Source organism: Typopeltis vanoorti, chromosome 1, assembly GCF_054136105.1.
Source record: "Typopeltis vanoorti isolate ZY-2024b chromosome 1, IOZ_Tvanoo_1.0, whole genome shotgun sequence".
Classification (NCBI taxonomy): domain Eukaryota; kingdom Metazoa; phylum Arthropoda; class Arachnida; order Uropygi; family Thelyphonidae; genus Typopeltis; species Typopeltis vanoorti.
Window position 1 is genome coordinate 32,882,616 of NC_143549.1, and position 15,409 is coordinate 32,898,024.

The 15,409-nt window shown below is 34.7% G+C and overlaps 1 protein-coding gene across 3 annotated transcripts in view; it reads left to right on the forward strand.

Moving 5' to 3' along the window:
- Slob (Slowpoke binding protein) overlaps positions 1 to 15,409 on the forward strand; it is a 352,791-nt gene that overhangs the window by 98,911 nt on the left and 238,471 nt on the right. The gene's annotated exons all lie outside the window — the stretch shown is intronic.

Here is a 15,409-nt window from a genome sequence, read left to right on the forward strand (position 1 = left end):
GTATCCAGAAAGTTCACCGAAAACAATTTATCAACAGACAATTTAATGAATGACAATTTACTGAAAAGCAATTATCAAAAAAAAAAAAAAAAAATTAATCAAATAAACAATTTATTGAACAACAGTTCATCAAAAAAACAATTAATCAAAAAGCAGTCCCTCAAAAAAGCAATTCATCAATCAATAATTAATCGACAAGACAATTTACCAAAAGGCAATTCATCAAAAAAATCACAATTCACCGAATGAACAGTTTGTCGAAATATGAATCATAAGGCATGTTAAGTGAAGCTGTATTTATCAAAAGGAACTGCAGTTTTTATTGGATTAACATGTGATGCTTTTGAAGCTTAGCATGTTATTGATCTCTTTCCATGCAGAAGAGGAATGACATGCTAAGCTTCAAAAGCATCACAAGTTATTCCAATAAAAATTGCAGTTCCTTTTGATAAATACAGCTTCATCTATTAAAATGGGCTCCATAGTGTTCTTCACACTATGGAGCCTATTTTAATATGATGTAGGACTTCCTTTTAGTGTGATAAATGCAGCAATCCTGTGGAGCATACTTTCCACAAGTGTATGATAGTGATGTTGTGGGGCAGACATCCCTTGACTTCACTCAGTGCTCCAGTTTGTCCCACAGATGTTCAATAGGATTGAGATCAGGGCTCTGTGGACATGAATATCATGTCCACAAGCCATGCAGTTACAGCAGCAACAGCCTTATGACACAGTGCATTGTCTTGCTGAAAGAGACAATGGTCAGTTCTGTAGAAACACCATAAATCATTGCATTATCCAGAATGTTTAGATACCTCTCAGGATTCAATGTTTGTGGCACCACAAACAGAGTTCCAAAGCCAAAAGAGGAAAAACAGGACAGGACCATACTATTATGCTGCCACCTCTGAATTTCATAGTTGGGGTTTACACACTCCATAGTAAAAGATGTTCACCAGGTATCTGCCATACCCACATCCGCTCATCTACTTAGTAGAGGGTGTAATGTGATTCATTGCTCCATAGCACACAACATTCCAAGCTTCCATATTTCACTTTACACACTCTTTGAACCCCTGAAGATGACGCTGCATGTTCAGGTAATGTAGAGCTAGCATATTGCAGTCCTCCCATGGATGCCCATGTTGTGAGTTGAGGTTATGAATGTTTATGTGCAGATTCATGTTCCAGTCAATGCCCAGAATTCTGCATTCAACATATCGACCAATGAATTGCAGTTTACACATGTTATCCTTTGTATCACCCTATGGTCATGTTGGATGAGTGTGATAGGTTGTCTGCTGCAGGTAGCACCTACAGTTGACTCCTTGCGCTTCAATCCCAATATGGCATTACTGATTGTTGCCCAATTTGTTAAAAATTTGCCAAACAGATAGTCCTGTATCATGGCATCCTATCTTACCTCTTTCAAACTCCATCATTTCCATTCTTGCAGCTATTTTATTCAGACACAGTTGCAGACTTGGAAGCATCACATTTCTTCAATTTGTACCAGCTGGCACGATCCACCTTGCCCATGGGGGGGGGGGGGTCTATTAACTTTTTCTCAAGCAGTGCATATGTTATGTAGCTGTGTATGGCATTTTTTTAGGGGACAGAGGAATATTTTATTCAGTCAGTATATGCATTTAGTGTATTTTGTGTGTATTTGACAGAATCTGGAAAAGATTATGTAAAAAAAAATTTTCTCAAGACTAGAGAAGAGAAAAAGAGTCTGATGGTGAATGAGCAGGAGGTATGTGAGAAATTGAGTAAACTTGATGTTAAGATGGCTATAGGACTTGATAGTATATCACCGCATGTCTTGCAGGAATGTTCCAAGGAGTTAACAACAGCTTTATCTTTCCTTTTTAATACAAGTCAGATTTACACAAGTTTTAAAGGAGTATCCTTTGATAGATTGCTACATCAGAAACTAGTAATTAAACTGGAACTGATGGGTTGAATACTAGATTAGGTCACTGGATTGGAGAATAGCTGTCTGATAGGTTTCTGCAAGTTGAGTATGCAGGCATGATATTCCAGAAGAGGAAAGCCAATAATAGTGAGCCCCAAGGATCTGCTTGGTTGCCATTGCTGTTTAAAATGATATTGGGAGGATCGTGAAAGTTGATATACAGTTATTTGCAGATGATGCAAAGTGGGGAATAACTATGAGTACAATGGATGTTGTGGCCTTGAAAGTGGACCGAATAGAATTTCTGAATGGGCTAGTTCAATGCATCAAAGTGTAAGGCTTTAAAGTTCAGAAAGAACAGATGGAATGCAGAATATGAGATATGGGGAGATATCTTAGAGGAGAAGATGAGGGATGTGGGATATTGGTTGATATGACCTGAAATTTTGGAGACATTTTGCTATTTTGCCATAAAGCTTTGATCAGACTACTGTGCACCAATTTGGTCATCAGGTTTTCAAAAGAATCAGGAGATGTTGGAATTGGTTCAGAGGCAACTGACTAAAGTTGTTTCTGGTCTCTGCAATGCAGAGTATTAAGAAGGAATGCAAATTGCAGAATCTATGGGAGAGAAGGATGTGGTGTGTGTGTGTGGGGGGGGGAGACAGGATTGAGACATATTAGTTGGTAAGGGGGTTATTGCTGTGGATTAATGTGGATCATATTTTTCATAGATTGGATAGCAACTGGGGGGGGGGGGGAGCAAGAAGCCATTCCTTGAAGCTGTATAAAAATGGCGTGAGCAAATGGGTGAAGAGTAGTGTTTTTCATTGGAGAGTTGTGTGTGGTTGGAATGCGTTGCCTGGAAGTGTGTTCATTGGGAGACAGTGGATACACGGAAGTTATGATGAACTCTGTGTGTATGATGCAGAACATCCTGTGATGAGTCATTGACTACAGAAATATATAATAATAATAATAATACATGCATATCCTGGTCATATGACATGTTAGGGTTCCAGACTACTGTTGTATAATGAATTTTGTTGTATAGTACAGTGAATCAAAGCCTTCTCTATCACTTGTAAAATACATGTAATGGTTTAAGATTGTTTCAAGCAATCATGTATGTGCATAAATGACTTAAATGAAGCATTCTATTATGTCAGTTATGCAAAAGAAAAATTTAGAATTTTTGCAAACGTAAAAGTTATTCTAAAGGCTTCGCTTAAGGGAACACGGCAAACACTTTGGACATTAACCTAAAACATTAAATGTTTTTCCATTTCATCAATGAGATTGTTACGTTTACAGATAACTGTAGTATTCACTATTGTAGCACTTTTCACTTTACCTTTGCTATTAGCAACTATGACAACAGTCGTGTGAGGTAAGTTTAGCCTGGGTGGGGCCTCTCACAGTGTTCAATAGACGATCATCACTAAATTTAATGATTTTAATCTTAGTATATGATGTATCAGGTTTATGCATCTTCTTCTTTTCACTAAATGCAATGGTATCCTTATTTTGAATTCTATCTGTCATTATTAACAACAATAAAATTAAACAATAGTTATAAATAGTTTATAATTCACAGCGAAACACAAATGCAAACAGATGTAGCAAGCAAAGAACGTCATAAACAAACAGTCACGAAAACTGAGTATCGGTTGATTCACAGGATCGTCTTGTTACTTAAACATTCATGTGAGGTAATGCAGTGTTGTATAAACAGATCGTCATAAAATGAAGCAGTGTAGGCAGGTATTACTGTAATAATGATAGGAAGAAGAGTATAATAACTTGAAAAAACTCTTCATGTGTTGCCGGGAGGTACTAGTCTTGGGGCTAATAAATGCTTTGTGTATTATTGTTAAATTAAAACATAATAACTGAAGCCTTTTGGTTACATCAATTTAAAAAAAAAAAATAATAAATAATGTTTTGGACATAATGGCTTTCTCACAAGTAAACAAAAGAAGTTAGTTGTTAGAAGCTTTCCAAAGAAAGAGAAATATTTATCAGAACAAATTGTAAACAAAAAAGGTAGTTTCACTTGAATATAAATATACAAGTCTGTTTCTAATGGAAAGCCATTGTTTTCCTGAACTGTTTATTAACATACTTGTTTTCAATTAAATGGAGAATAACAACAACTCTTCCATCCAAAAAAAAAAAAATCATAATTTTTTGTACTGTTCCCAGAATAATAATTATTATTAATTCATTTAAAAAAAAAAAAAATCATTTCAAATTTTAAAATTCAGTGCAACTCAAAATGCCCATAATTAAAAAAAAAAAAAAAAAAAATTACAGCAAGCAGATAAGGTGCTCGCTCTGCTATGAAAATTTCACTTAACTCCTTTGTTAGCTTTTAAAGAGTTAGAGGAGAAAATAATAAAAGATTGCCAATAATTTTAACAATAACTAAATTGATAAATGATGGTTTAATGAATTGCAGGAGTATTGGCAGTTGCTAATGTTAGTGCTCTCCGACTTCTAGTTCACTTTCTTTATGTATCAAGCAATTAGTTGTTTTCTTTTCTTCTCTCTCTCTCTCTCTCCCCCCCCCTCCCCAAGCTCTTGGTATAACCAAACTTTTTTTTTTTTATTTATTTTTATTTTTTTATTTATTTTTTTTTGAGAATTCTACTTTTATGAAAATGCCATGTCACTTCAAATTGGAAAATCAAACTTCCTTCACACTGATTATTCATTCACTGCAGCAAATGGAATTACATTATGAATAGATTTAAAATAGATGCATATTGATGAATGAGTGTATCTAATCCATCATGCTGACTTGAATAATGTTCTTTTCCAGTCTTTTTACAAACAAAGTTCTAGTTTACAATAATCATATTATTGATATGTAGTGAACAGTTTAACCATGCTGCTGGCCAAGACGTCTATAGACATCAAGGTTATCATGGATGCAAAGTGCATATTAAAATTGTAATACTATTGATATTACGTTGAAATATATGATGGATACAAAGCTTACGAGGATGCATATTTGATCCATAATGGCCGGTGAGGTGGTTAATTGTGTGTATACCTGTTAAGTCAAGTAACTGCTAATGAAAGTTGCTTAGCAAACAAATCATGTTCATCTTTTCTTCCAAATTATTTCACTAACTTGCATCATATCACATGTAATACCATCAGAAACTTTGACTGTTATAATAGAAACATTTTCCTGTCAAGGCTGAGGGATATATCAATATTCAGAGGTAGGAACACTATAGTTGGGCCAGTGTCAGAAAGACACCAGTGACATGATATTTTATGGAAATTGTCACAGTGAAAGAAGGTGCATTTCTACGAATTTGAGAAAGGTGGTAGTAAAAAACTATGCTATCGATATGCACTTCGTCTCTGAAATCTTATATATCGCAACCAATAGGGAAATATGACACTTCAAATAGTGCTGATTTTAGGTACAATGCTTAAAAGCATGCCAATGGGTGCACTAAATTAATCCATAACCAAGCAAGTTATTTACAGTAATCACTTTAGGAAAATAGAAGTGTTATTTTTTCTGTTCAGCTGAAATGACCATAGATTTGCTCCAGAATGTTGGCATTTAAATGAATGCATATGATCTATCATGCTTTAGGCTCAAAGGGGGATGGCAAATTTAGAATTATGGTGCTTTTTAAAAGAACAACCCAAGAAATTTGTATAGTAAATGTTTACCTGCTCCTGCATCAGCACAGTCAACTCTACCATAATGTTGTAAACTCTACCATATTGTCCTAAAACGATTGTGTATCACGATTGAATTTAGCGCTAATAATCTCAATTCAGTTTCTTGATAAACTGCTGATGTGTCATTTTTCCATGTAGTTGCGATATGTAGATCTATGAATGCAAAGAATATGATTGCAATGAGCAGTCATATTCTTTGCTGTTGAGAGGTATTTACTGAATGGGGATAGGAGAGATTTTTCATATGCTAAAACTAGGGTAAGCAACAAGAACTAGAGGCATTCCTAGAAGTTGCACAAGATTGTGCTGAATTATTATATTACTTAGAGATGCATAAATAGAATTAAAGTGTGAATAGATTTACAATAGATTTGTTGATGAATTTGTGGACATTAAGGAGTAGGATGACCAACTTTAGAAATTCACAAATCCTAACATAATATTTTCTTACTAATATATCTGTAGGGAGTTCGCACTGCACTTATATTCAGCTCTCATGATAAATACCTGCCATATGATTCTGCACTGGTATTCAAAAATCTAATCGGAATTGTTTGTCATTCAGTAATGTGGGATAATTTGGATAAGGCATTTGATAGGATACCACATAAAAGGCAGTTGCATAAGCTGGAAAATATGGGTTTGGAATATAAACTACTTACTTGGATTAGTGGGTGGCAGATGGATAGATATCAGAAAGTGGTGTATGGTGAGTTTGAATCAGTCTTTGGACCATTGTTGTTCAATATATATATATATATATATATATATTAATGATAGAAAATGTGCAGTTGTTTGCTGATGATACAAAGATAGGCAGGATAATCAGGACTACTATGTTATACATTACTTACAAAAGGATTTTAATAACCTAGAACTATGGAAAATTGATAATGGCTATTAGTTCAATGTTAGTAAGTGTAAAGTTATGCATATAGACATGATGAGATTTCATGTGGCATATTATATTGGTGGGATTATGTTAGAAAAGAAATTGATAAGACTAGGGATCTAGCGATCAAAGTTGCATTATAAAAAACAAACATACAGTTTATTGGATAATTACAATGTAGAAACAAGTATTGATGTGTAAGGATAAGGAAGTTATTTGTCTCTTTTACTAAATCTTGATATGACAATACCGGACTACTATGTGCAGATTTGATCTCCTGATTTTATTTATTTTTTAATATAGCTACCACCAATGAAGGGTTTCAAACAAATCTATAGTACATTTGTACCATGGGTGCACTGATGATTTTTTTTATTTTTTCATCAATTTTATTATTATTTTCATATTTTTATTTATTATTTTTACATAGTTGTAAACCCTGCTCGAGACATGAAACTTTTGCAAGCAACTTCAGGACTCCAACAAGCAGAGCAGTGGTCTCATATCAGGTGATAAATTCAAATAAACAGGAGAAAGAGGAGTGATATGATAGAGGTCTATAAACTTCTGAAAGTTATTGGTTAGTGCTGCCCTTATACGAAACTTTTGCAAGCAACTTCAGGACTCCAACAAACAGAACAGTGGTCTCATATCAGGTGATAAATTCAAATAAACAGGAGAAAGAGGAGTGATATGATAGAGGTCTATAAACTTCTGAAAGTTATTGGTTAGTGCTGCCCTTATACCTGGGCAAGAAGGATGCTGCCCTGTGCTTTAGGAGACATGCATATTACAAACACCGGGAAATGAAATATTCAGAACCAATCTTATATCAAAATAAATTTTATATAATAAATATATAATAATTAATGAACTATTTATTGTCTTTATTTTATTACATGTGCAGACATTGGCAGCACATCAACCGAATATCCAGACATGCATGATAATAATTAAATTCTGCCATATTTGATAATTTGCTGACTCATTTAAAGACGATAACTTTACATATCTTTTCCAATTTTACCGTTATGAAAGTATATTTGTCAAGATAGAAGAATATAGCTTATTTTATTTAACAGTTTGTTATCTTGATTTATAAGTTTTAATATTTAGACCTAGGGTATAGTATGTGGGCATCCATTTTTACTCATGCCCTAGGCCTTGCAAATGTTTGGGAAGGACCTGTTATAGGTTATCAACTGATGAAATATATCTTTATATGGAAGGTGGGCAGAGGACATGGTGACATCTGTGGAAGTTAAGTTTGTATGCAGCTAGCAAAGGAGTGGGAGCTAGATTTTTCTCTCACAGAGCAGTGAGGGGAACAGTTGGAAATGATGTATGAATCCAGCATGAATGAGTTTAAGAGAAGGTATCATGTCTAGTGTAGGTGATTTACTCCTTCCATTGTTTCTTTTAGAATATATGTATTATTTAACATATATATATATGGTTTACATTTTTATTGATAGATAATACTATTAATAATTATAATTGGAGTCCTCTTACATTCTAATGAATAAGAGGGTGTGATCGTGACTTTCTATCAGTCTGTGGAACCTAAAAATAAGCGATGTAAAGATTGCTGCTTATTGCTGAAATCAATTATAACAATAGCTCAAACCAAAATCAATACTTTATTACAGGTTCTGGTTTACAAAATTCATTCCCCCCCCCCCCTTTTTTTTCCTTTAAGAATTTTTATGTTTTATTCAAAAATCTGGGATTTTAAGACGCGTTCTGGAACAAAGGAGAAGGATTTGAAACGACCTAGGTAAACCGGGACAATTGGCTATCCTACTAAGAAGGTTTGTTGTAAAAACTCTTCCTTCAATAAGTCTTTGACTCCAGGAGAATTCTGTTAATAATAAAAGTTATCTAGTATAGCAAATAATTAACTGGTTGTTTCAGGACGATCTTTGAAATTGGGCTCTCTCTTTTTTTTCTTTTCGAATTTGCAGAAGTTGTCAGAACAAGAAGCTGTCTGCATGGTTCAGTTTTAGTTCCTACTAGACTGGATCACTGTTATTATAACATTTTCGTAAATTTCAAAATGATATTAGCAATTCTGCTCCAGCTGGATGAAATTGAATGAAATTTTATAGTTAAGATATATATTAAAGTTTTAATTTCAGTCTGACTAGTGTTATTTGTGACAAAATTTGGTACAACAAAATTTGTTCTCTAGATAAATCACTATCTGCACAATGAAGCAGTATGTACACCTACATAAAATGTTTAAAATGCAACAAAATAATTATTAAGTTTCATTGGTCACTTACATATGTTGTCTATATCTTGAGTAATACTAGGTATTGTTACGGAACACTTTTAAACAATAGTTTACAAGAAAAATTACTTTTCGACGAATTATGAGAGAATTCATCAAAAAATTATCGGTGAATTGTTTTTGCAATGAATTGCATTTTCAACAAATTGTTGTTCGATGAATTTACTTTTTATCTATTTTTTCTAGCATTCGGTATTTTTTTGGGGTTGCATCAAACATAATAGAAGAAAGGCAGCTCTCCAGTTATTCTTCAACTGGAGAGCTGGTCTGATTCTCTGCAGTACAACTACCAAAAAACATGATACTTCAGGAATCCCTGCGCAGCCAGCAGAAGACCTTGCTGGCTATCCTAGACATGAAAACACTCCAGTAGTTTCAATATGGAATTCTGTGATTTGGCATAATCAAAAGAAATATATATAAAAAAACAAACATAATAGTATTGTGTTTTGGAAGCACTGAAGATAACAAGGTTGGTGTCACTTCAGAAAGATTCACTGAGATTAGTGTTTTTAGGGTGCTCCAAATAGTATTGCATGTGTGATTGTATTTTAAGTTATTGTCAAAGCAGAAGTTTATAGTTCATTGAAAATTTCCTTGAATATGTAAAGAATCTATTACTATATATTCCGTACTCTTTTAGTTTCAACTTAAACAATAACAACCATGTAAATGTCAAAAAAAGAGAAATATATTATCTGTGGATAAAGGCAACCATCACAGTCTTCCATGTTTGCTTCACAGATATCACAAATTTATATAGTTTCACTTCCAACTTCAACAATGCTCGTTTCTATCTATCTGCTAAACCACACCTACTGAAACAAAACTAATTTCAACATTTTCAAGGCAGTACATTCATCTTGTTTAAGCAAATTTCACAACCTGCTTTTATTATTGATATCTCAAAGGTGGCATTTATGCATATGTTTGCCTTGATAAAATCTATTTCTAATGTAGAAACATTAATGCTACGCCAATCATTGTAAACATTTCTCTAAGTGTAAAATCTATTTTTCATAATAGTAAAGTCATCTCCCCCTCCAAGATTTTATGTTCAGATTTCCATTTGGCTTTCCCTTTCCAAACTGCACTGGTGAATATCTAGAGATGCTGAGATATTTGCTATGACCAGATTATTCACATCTCAACCAAAATATTAGATAATACCAATTACTCTCCAAACACTCTAGTCTCTTCCTCACTGTACTTTTCTATTTATATATACTATGGATGTTATCTATCTTGTAGACAATTTCAGACCACAGTCGAGTATTGAATCATTTTTCATGTAGAACAACACTGCTGCTTTCATCTGCATTATAGGAATGCCTCTAGTAGAATGATCATAGTGACTTCTGTGACTCTTTTAATATCACTCCTACACACGAAGCCACAAGTCCTGTTATGTAGGAGTGTGTATATATATATATATATTTTTTTTAAAAATATAGATTTAATGACTTAAAAAACCGAGGTAATTTATAAAGTTTTTTATGAGAATAATTCAACTAGTTTCGGCTTATAACAGACTTCATCAGGTATTCATTAAAGGAAGAGAAAAGTAATAAACATTGAAGCATCTAAAAAACTGAAAATTACAGGTAAAAATTGCAACACATAATTGAAACAAAAAACATTGTATTTTTTAAGTTGTTCTAACTGGCGCGCTACTGTTTATTGCGTGTGTGCACGTGCAGGCTCTCGTGAACGCCAATATTGAACAACTGCAGTATGGCTATAGTTCGCCCACCGTTTGTAGGTCCCTGCTTCGCGTCTTTCCAAGAATAGTCGATTCATGCTGAAGGGGAGAAAGAAATGAAGGACGTCCGAATTGGTCGCCAACACGCGAAATTACGTGCTTTATAGGTAAAATTTTCCAACTGTTATACAAGCAACATAGTTAACTACAATAATCATAAAAGAGAAGTTAATTTTCCGAACGGTAATAATAAACAACTCATCCCACAATACGGACTGATTACCGGAATGGGTTCTCCTTTTTCTGAGATGCGCAGAAGTGTCGAGGGACCTCTAATCGGTGGGCGAACTATATCTGGGATGTTATAACTTAAATTGCTGTTTAAGTGTTCAGGATTCAGGATGATTTCCCTGGATTCTACAATTTTTCTTTCGAACTCATCACCACAGCGAAAAATATTTTCTGATTTATCCCAGCAAACGGAGTGACTTTGGAGATTATCATTAGGATTGTTTGAGAAAAGAACATGACTTGACAACGCAGTTGCACGTGATCTTTTATAAGAGGCGTCTCTCTTATGCTCCTCGATACGTTGTTGGTTTGTCTAAAATAAGGGATGTTGCAATCACACCATAATTTATATACACCTGGATATTTTAGGTTGTGATGAATGGGTTTTGGATGGCTGATAAGAGAACAGATTTTTGGAAGTGTGGTGAAGAACGTCCTGATGTTGTATTTTTTAAGGATCTTAGCCAATTTGTTAGAGACTGTGCTAATGTATGGGATGGAGATGCTACCTTGAAAATTATTATTAGTTTCTGTGGAGCACTGTCTAGGAGGATCCAGAAGAAATTTCTTAATCGTTTTTTCGGAGTATCCATTTTGTTTAAAGATAAGAGATAGGTGATTTATTTCTTTTTGGAGTTCATCCGGTTCATTCAAAAGAGACCATGCTCTGTATCCTAAGGTAGATATAGTTCCAAGCTTCTGTGGTGGGAAATGATGAGAATGACTATGTAGATATCTATTGGTATGAGTAGATTTCCTGTATGTAGAGATTTTTAATCTTTCAGAGCATCTTGTAATCATTACATCCAGGAAAGGTAAGGAGTTATTTTGTTCTAGATCAGCAGTAAATTTTATATTAGGATGTTGGTTGTTAAGATGATGAAAAAAATCTATGAGAGATGTGCTTCTGTGACTCCATATAATGAAAATATCATCAACATAATGTTTCCAAAGTTTTGGTTTAAATGAGAAGGAAGATATACCTTTTGTTTCAAAATCTTCTAGGAAAATGTTTGCTAGAACTGGGGACAATGAGTTGCCCATTGCCAGGCCTTGTTTTTGTTGGTAAATGGAGTCCCGATATCTAAAGTAACCAGAATGAATGCAATGTTTTAATAAAGCAAACAATTTTTTGGATAATTTTTCCTTTAGTAATGTAAGTACTTCGTCTGTAGGAACGTTAGTAAATAAAGAGACAATGTCAAAACTTGCTATAATATCATTTTCATTAATGGAAATATCTTTGATATGAGAAACAGAGTCTGTGGTGTTTTTGTTGAATGATGAGGATTTATTGGAGAAACATTTGAGGTGCTAGATATTTTGAAAGATTGTAAGTAGGTGAATCAATTCCTTCCACGATTGGGAGAAGAGGGGTGTTTTCCTTATGTATCTAGGAACTCCATAGATGCGTGGTATAAGAGGATGTAGTGAGTGTAAAGAAAGGCAATCATTATGAGGAAGTTCACTCGTAGTCTTTAACAAGTTGTTTGTACGGTTATATATATATATATATGTATATATATATATATATATATATATATATATATATATATATATATATATATATATAGTATTTATAGCAAATAAATGTTATTTGTAAGCTGGTGGAGTTAAGAGCAAAGTTGTAGATATCTTTCCTAAAGAGCTGGCAGTAGTAGTAGTACTTGGGAAATGGCTGTTCCACATTACTGAGGTAGATGGAATAAGTCAGTGAGTTAGCAGTTCAGCTTTACAAGGATGTTGGAGAAACTGTTGTGTTCCTGTGTAACAGACATGGGGTACATAGTGGATGGTAGTTCTGCTGAACAGCACTCATGGAAATATCCATAGAGGACTTACATTGCTACTGACTATCTGCAGGACGGTCACTAAAAAGTCTGTGAAAGAGGAATCATCAGTCATTTGAACTACACTCTTCTGAATGGTATCTAAAATTTTTAGAGAGGTCTAAAGGGTACACCACCTCAAAGGGAGAGCAACCTTCCTATGTTGGATGGATGGAGATTTGTATGCACTAAGCAACTGGACAGAAGAGAGGTAATGTCATAAAAAAGGAAGAATGCCAAATTTTTTGGGAGCTAAAGATACTGTAAAGGTTAGAGGTGATATATAAGTATGTCAGGAAAGGCTAGGAGTAAGAGTCAGCCTGAAAGAGAGATCTGGTCTTCACTTTTAAGTTGAGCATTATCAAGGATAAACAGACAAAGCTATGTTTTGGAAGCACTGAAGATGACTAGGTTGTTGTCACTCCAGTGAAGGATGTATTGAGATTACTGTTTAGGGCACTTATCATAGATGATCTTGAAACTTAAGATGTTTTTGGAAGTGCAAGGTCTGTCATATGAGTAGGATAAGTGGAGAGTGCTATCACCTGTAAAACTGAAGTTTTGAGATCAGTGAGAGCAAGTTATATACAAAGGTGGTTCCATAAGTTTCTGGCCTGACTATAGTGGTGATAGAAAGAAAACAGATGTGTCACTTTTCAACATAATCTCCCTTTATTTCAACACACTTTTCACATCTCTGAATTAACATTTCTATGCCCTTGAAAAAATAGTCTGTACGTTTGTCTGCAAAATGGCTTAAAACTGCATCTTTCACCTCATTGTTGTCTGCAAATTTTCTTCCTCGAAGGTCTTTCGAAGGTGCTAGATCGGGACTGTAGGGTGAATGTTCAATCTCCTGGAAGCCACCTTCACAACAATATCTGTATAATGTCATGGTGTTTGCCTGCTTTACAACAATGCTCATAGTGTTTGTGCAGGAGTGAAGCATAATATTCTGCATTTACGGTGGTATTCCTTCTCTTGAAATCAATCATGAGAATTCCCTGGATGACCTAAAAGATTGTTGCCATGATCTTCTTGGTGGACTGAGTGACCTTGGCTTTTTTCGGCAGTGCTTTGCCTGGTTTGCATCACTCCATTGACTCCCTTTTGGAAAAAGGATCATAATAAAGGACCATGGTTTCATCCTTGGTGAAAATGGATTCCAGCACTTCTTGATTCCCTTGGCAAAGCTCTAAAAACTTGCTGGAACAGGTCATATGATGCTCTTTCTGAATTGAAGAGAGAAGTCAGAACATTCACCTCGCACTGACTTTTGTCATGTGAAGCTTCTCTTGAATGATGCAAAAGACAGTTGTTATAGAAAGCCCTAATCCTTGCTGAGATTTCTTTGTACTTCAGTCATCTGTCAGTGAGCATAAACACCATCCAATCGCTGTTTGATATCACTTGGAGAAAGCCCTTCTTTGGTGAAAACCTTTATTACAGCACAGTACTTAATTTTTAACATTACAGCCACTTAGCATGCCATGTGTTAGTCAAATGAGTACCTGCGTCATTCACTCCAGCTGAATGGCGCAGTATCAACTGAATGGCACCAGTATCAACTCTCTCCAGGGAGAGAGTTGATACTGGTGTTTTAAAATTGTTGTGGATTTTGTATGTCAGGCCGGAAACTTTTTTTTGGAATCTACCTCATATATATATATATATATATATATATATATCTGATCACTATTCTTAGTGATCAGAGCTTTACCCACATCTCACTAAAGCACATGTAAAGTGAGATGTAAAGCACATCTCACTAAGAGATGTATACTGCAATACATTATGGGTGGGGTCACTACCCAGACCAGTTTCAACCTTTTTTGAGGTCTCCTCAGTGAGTAGATTTGGTAACCCTAATACATTATTCCCAAAGTAAAAAAACTTATTTACATCTGTATCTCCTCCAGAGATTCTTATTCAAAATAAAAACACCTTGTAGCAACTTGTATAGGTAAAGTTGATAAGGCTCTGTATTGCTAAAACCTTGGTCTTTAGGATCTAGCTACTCACTGAGGAGACCTCAAAAAAGGTTGAAACCGGTTTGGGTAGTGATCCCACCCATAATGTATTGCAGTATACATCTCTTAGTGAGATGTGCTTTACATTATGGAAAATACTAAGAATAGTGATCAGAGCTTTACCCACCTTTACAATGAGTTACCCTGATGTTGCACCACTTTTAGACTTGAACTACGTTCAGGCACAAACTTAACTGTTTGCTTACTTGGAATTAGGAGTAAAATAACCAAGTTTATAAAATTACTTGATAACCCTAATATATATATATATCAGGGGTGAATATTCCGGGTGTGCGGTGCTAATCCACAAAATATCAGTATCACCGATATTATATTTTTGCATTTATTCCCATTTTAGACTTGCTTAATTGTTTGCAGACTTCGCGTGATTCCTAAAATTGAACACAATATACTGTACTAATGCTTCATTGTCCTCTTCACGAGGATAATAAAACATTAGTGCTTCATGAAGAAGGCGCATTTCGCCACGTAAACATTGCATCACATTCTCGTTAATAGCCCGGGTGCACTTTCAAAATACATGCACCTTTGAGCCATTCGAAAAGATGTAAAGAGGGCACACTGTGTCAAATTCTTAGCTTTGTATTATTTTTAAACCGCTGAGAAGGCTTGACTAGGTGAGCTTAAATTTTGAGCCCACTCAGCACTTAGCAGCTGTGATTGGTTATTGTGTCAACCAATCCAATTGAATGTTGTCACTGTCATGAGTTGAGAGATTA